This window comes from Jaculus jaculus, chromosome 18 (assembly GCF_020740685.1).
Source record: "Jaculus jaculus isolate mJacJac1 chromosome 18, mJacJac1.mat.Y.cur, whole genome shotgun sequence".
In the NCBI taxonomy this organism is placed as follows: Eukaryota; Metazoa; Chordata; class Mammalia; order Rodentia; family Dipodidae; genus Jaculus; species Jaculus jaculus.
In genome coordinates, this window is record NC_059119.1 from 3,560,400 (window position 1) to 3,565,812 (window position 5,413).

The 5,413-nt window shown below is 38.0% G+C and overlaps 1 pseudogene; it reads right to left on the reverse strand.

The window, feature by feature from the left end:
* Positions 1-4,004: 4,004 nt before the first annotated feature.
* Positions 4,005-4,806, reverse strand: LOC101598677 (annotated as a pseudogene).
* Positions 4,807-5,413: the final 607 nt, after the last annotated feature.

Below are 5,413 nucleotides of genomic sequence, written 5' to 3' on the forward strand. Positions count from 1 at the left end.
CACTGCTTCACCATGTATAGTCTTGTAAGAGTGGAAGCAATGTCCATTTTTTATCTTTCATTTCTGATTTTAGTAGTTAGGTTCTTTCTCCATTCTCTTTTTTCCACCCTTCCTCCCTTCCTCTTTCTCTCCCTCTTTTCTTTTTCCTCTCTCTCTCTTGGTCAAACTACAGTGATCCAAATATTTGCTTAATTTCATTAGATCTTTTCTTTTTTAATATATTTTATTTATTTAGTTGAGAGAGAGGAGGAAGGAGGGAGAGAGAAAGAGAGAAAAGATGGGCACACCAGGGCCTCCAGCCACTGCAAACAAACACCAGAAGCATGATCCTCCTTGTGCATCTGGTTTACATGGTTCTTGGGGAATCAAACTGGGGTCCTTCGGCTTTTCAGGCAATGCCTTAACTGCTAAGCCATCTTCTCTAGCCCATGTGAGATCTTTTCTAGGGGCAAAACTCTTCCCTGCCCCCATTCCACTAGGGACCCTCCTCAATGGGGATGCAGGTATTTCCCATGGGGTTATGGGTTATGCATTGTGGGAGCAGCAGTCAGTTATTGGAGGGAGGCAATACCTCTGGACATGATATCTCAACCTGTGGCTCTTTCAATCTTTCCACCCCCTCTTCTGCAAAGTTACCTAAGCCATAGTGGATGAGTTTTAAGTCCATTTCCATGATGAGCTCTTAGGAGCCTGTAGATCTCTGCTTCAGTAGGTGTTGAGTATCCACAGGGTCTGTCTCCTTCACTCTAGCTCTAATTGTCAGGTTCACCATGGAAGCAGCACTCTTGCTCATCTCCCCAATTCCCCAGTTTTGTGGAGTAGAGGTTTTGGAAGTATGTCATTGATGTCTGTTTTGACCTCTCCTTTTTCATTTCTTGTTTCATTAATTTGAGACTTTTTTTTTTTTTTGCTTGATCAAATTGACCAGGGGTTTATTAATTTTGCTTATTTTTCAAGGAACTGGCTCTTTATTTCATTAATTTTTCTTAATTATTTTCTTAGTTTCCAATTCATTAATTTGTGCTGTGATCTTGATTATTTCTTTCCATCTAGATTTCTTTGGGTTTGGGTTCTTCTTGTTTTCCAATGTTTTTAAGTGGACAGTTAGGTTATTAATTTAGGATCTCTCTATCTTTGTTATAAAAGCACTTAGTGCTATGAATTTTCCCCTTAGGACTTTCCTTCATTGTGTCTCACAAATTTTGGTGTTTTCATTATTATTCAATTCTAGCAATATTAAAATTTCTATTTTTTAATTCCTTCCCACCCATTCATTGTTTACAAGTGTGTTGTTCAGTCTCCAGGAGCGGGTGGAGTTCCTGATGTATATCTTGTTGTTAATTCCTACTGTTAAAGCATTGTGATATGATACGATGCAAGAAGTTACATAAATTTTCCTGAATTTATGGAGACATGCTTTATGGCCTAATATATGGTCAATTTTGGAAAAGGTTCCATGGACTGCTGAGAAGAATGTGTATTCTGTAGAACTGAGGTGGAATGTACTGCAGATGTTTATTAGGTCTAGTTGATCTATCATGTTGTTGAACTTTATTTTTCCCTGTTGATTTTCTACTTGGAATGATCTATTTATTGATGATAGTGGAATATTGAAGTCCCCAACTATGATGGTGTTGGTGTTTATTTATGTTTTCTTGTCAAGTAGTTTTTGTTTTATAAACTGTGGTATACATGTGTTTGGTGCATATAGATTTATGGTTGTGATATCCTCATGTTATACCATTCCCTTGATGAGTAAGAAGTGGCCTTCATTGTCTTTTTTGATTATTTTTTTGTTTGAAGGCTATTTTATTAGCTATTAATATATTAATGCCTGCTTGTTTCTTATTTCCATTTGCTTGGAATATCATTTTCCAACCTTTTACCCTGAGGAGGTGTCTGTCTTTAGTGGTTAGGTAGATTTCTTACAGAAGAAGATAGAAGGGTCCATTCTTCTGATCCACCCTAATAACTTGTGTCTTTTGATGGGTAAGTTAAGACCATTAATATTTAAGGCTATGTATGTGAGTCTCAATTTAATCACTGCCATAATGGAGTGCTTTATGGTGTTCGGTGCTTTCTTGTGCTTTGTATATATATATATATATATATTTTTTTTTTTTTTTGAGTCTGCTCTAGTTGTGGGTATTGTGATCTTCATAGGTTCTTGAGATTGGTTGTTTGACTCTTCTGTTGGTTTGGCTTTATGTTCATATGATCATACAGTTGACCTTTTTTGCATTTTTCAGTTTTCATTTTGCATTTTGGTCTACCTATCTTGGAGGAAAGTTTTGTTTTACTGAGGGGGAAGCAAGTATTTGTCCTTGTAGGATCTTTAGTGAGTGTTCTGGGTTTTTTGGTTTTGTTGTTGTTATTATTGTTTTTGTTGTTGCTTTTTTGTTTGGTTTGGTTTTATTTTTCAAGGTAGGGTCTCACTCTAGTCCAGGCTGATCTGGAATTCACTATGTAGTCTCAGGGTGGCCTCGAACTCATGGTGATCCACCTACCTCTGCCTCCAAAGTGTTGGGATTAAAGGCATGTGCCACCATGCCCAGCTGAGTATTGTTTTAAGTGTAAACCGATGGGGTGATATCCACAGATGTGGAGATTGCAAGTATATCAAAAGTACCTGGGGAACTAGGAGGTGGGGAACTAGGACCTCTGGCCTACTCACTCCACTTGGACGCAGTCTCTTTTTTTTTTTTTTTTTAACAAATATTCTTTAATTTCACAGACGACAATATGAACCAAGCACAACGGTTTTGCAGTACAGTTTCAAGGTGTATACAAACTATAACACAGAGTTTAACACTTGTGTAACTGACACTTTGAATTTTAGATTTCCATATAAAACTTACAATTTCAAATATTAGCCAATCTGATAACTTTCTCATAATATAAAAAGGATGAGATGCAGATTTTCACTAAACAAACTACATAAAATATTTAAAATAATCATTAAAACTCAACATTAGAATTTATAAAGATTAACTATAAAAATATATTGGCAAGTCACTCTTCTTATAAAGGTACCATTCGCTACATTACAAAATAGTCTCTAACGTAAAACTCCCTCAACTAACTGCTCTATCTCAGAACCTGACAGCCCTTACATGAAATTGATTGTAAAATTCTCTTGGAAAGCTTTGGTATGCATTTTCAGGTTTTATAAAAAGTATTTTAAGAGCTTTGGTAAACACCTCACACAAAAGTAATGGGTATCCAACAGCATTTAGGATACAGAATCAAAAAACCAAATCAGTATGTATTTGTAAAAAAAAAACTACTTAAAAGTATCAAACTTTAAAACAGTTCTTTTTCCATTTTTCTGATAAAAAAGCAAATGCTACAAAATCATCCCACTTCATTCATGTACCTTGTGTGTGAGGTGTTTACAAAATCATGTACCTTGCAAGCCTTTTAGGAAAAGACCTTAGAAACAGTTAACCCATTCTTAAAAATCCTCTCCAGTTCAACAAACTTACTTTTAAAAACTTGTCTAAAAAACTTCACAATACGACAGGTATACACAATCAGACCACATAATTTATATACTTAGTAATGTATCAAGTCTTCTTTTACATTTGTAATTTAGAATTTATTGGTAGAAATAAAATACACATATAACCACATAGAACTGAAAAAGGCCAATCCCAAGAAACAGAAAGAGATGCGTACATACAGGGTAAATTGATTTACAAATTCAATTTACTAAATTTCACCTTATATACATTTTTGGATTGACTTAGAAAACTTGAACTGCTGAAGTTCACTTCTTGCTTCTTGAGGATGTTTCTTGTTTGCAAAGCCCCAGGTGTGCCAGCAGCTTCTTAAGGCCATTTGCCACTTCATCCTGTGACCAGGACTCTTGCATAAAGACATTTATTTACCTTTGCATTTCAAAAGCCTAAATAAAAATTAGCTTCACTTTTATAAAACTCCACTAAAAAGAAATCCATCTAATTTTTGGGTCAGTCCACAAAAATACTTTCTTTTTAAAAAAATCAAACACTTTTATGAGAATAAAGATCCTTCAAAGTTTTTAACTCTTCTATGAGTTTTATTTTGATTTTCCAGGCCTGCAACTCGATTTTCCAGGCATTTGACATACTCTTTTTTCTTTCTTCAACATTCTCGAGCAGCTTCTCTGTTTTTCATCAAGCTTATTTCTCTTTTCAACTGGGGGTCATCTGTCTTAGTTGCCTGAGAGCTAAGAGTGACAGGCGACGTCATCACCACAGCTTGTGGCAGCGAAGTGGCCGATGGTGTGGTGAGGATCTGGAATGCATATCCTGATGCAGTTTGCACAACCACCTGGTTGCTGGGCACAAGTATTTGCTGTCCATCAGAGGTCTGTGCATACTGGAGAATCGTACCTTGCTGAGGGTTACCTGAATTTGTCATGGTTAAGGTTTGTAGTCCCTGTACTCCGTCTGTGCCTGGACTGGACAACTGCAAGGCTCCATTTGGGGCAATGGCAATGTACTGTCCACTGCTGGTCTGATAGATGGGAGTTGGAACAGACATAAAAGTAACAGCAGAAACTCCAGGATTTTCTCCGTCTCCTTTTCTGCTTCGTGTTTCTTCAGAAGAGAGGTCTTTCAAAATTTTTCTGTAAAAAGGGTGCCGTGCTAGGATCCCGTGAGCTTTCTGTGAGGCGCCTATGCTGTCAGATGAGTCCTGAGACTCCTCACTTTCTGATAAAGATGAAACCTGTTGGGCAACATGAGAAATATGAGCTCCCTGAACTGCTGAACCAGGCTGAGGTGCAGTCTCGGAAGTGTTATTCTTGTGGGAATCTTCCATAATCAAATTCAGAATTTATGCATGTCCATAAAATAAGCGCATTTTCCTCCCCAGCACAAGCTTTCTGTTTCAACTAGCTGGCCCACTCCAGATGCTTCATTTAAGGAGAATCAGTATTTGTCTTTGTGATTTTCCTACTTCACCCAGGATGTGTCCAAGGATCTTCATTTTCTTCTCCTTTTTTTTTTTTTTTTCCCCAAGGTAGGGTCGCGCTCCAGCCCAGGCTGACCTGGAACTCACTCTGCAGTCACAGGGTAGCCTTGAATTCTCAGAGATCCTCCTACCTCTGCCTCCGAGTACTGGGATTAAAGGAGTGTGCCACCACACCCAGCCTTTTCTTATTTTCACTTTTTGGTGTTTTGAACCAGTCTCACTCTAGCTCAGGCTGACACTGAATTCACAGTGATCTTCCTACTTCAGTGCTGGGATTTAAACTGTGCAGTAGGACATGGTGGCACACACCTTTAATTCCAGCACCTCTAGGTGCTTCTAAGGCAGAAGTAGGAGGATCGCCATGAATTTGAGGCCACCCTGAGACTCTGACGCAGTCTTTAGCACACAGCGTCTAGGAGTTTGGGAACCAGGAACTGGGAAGCTGGGATCCAGG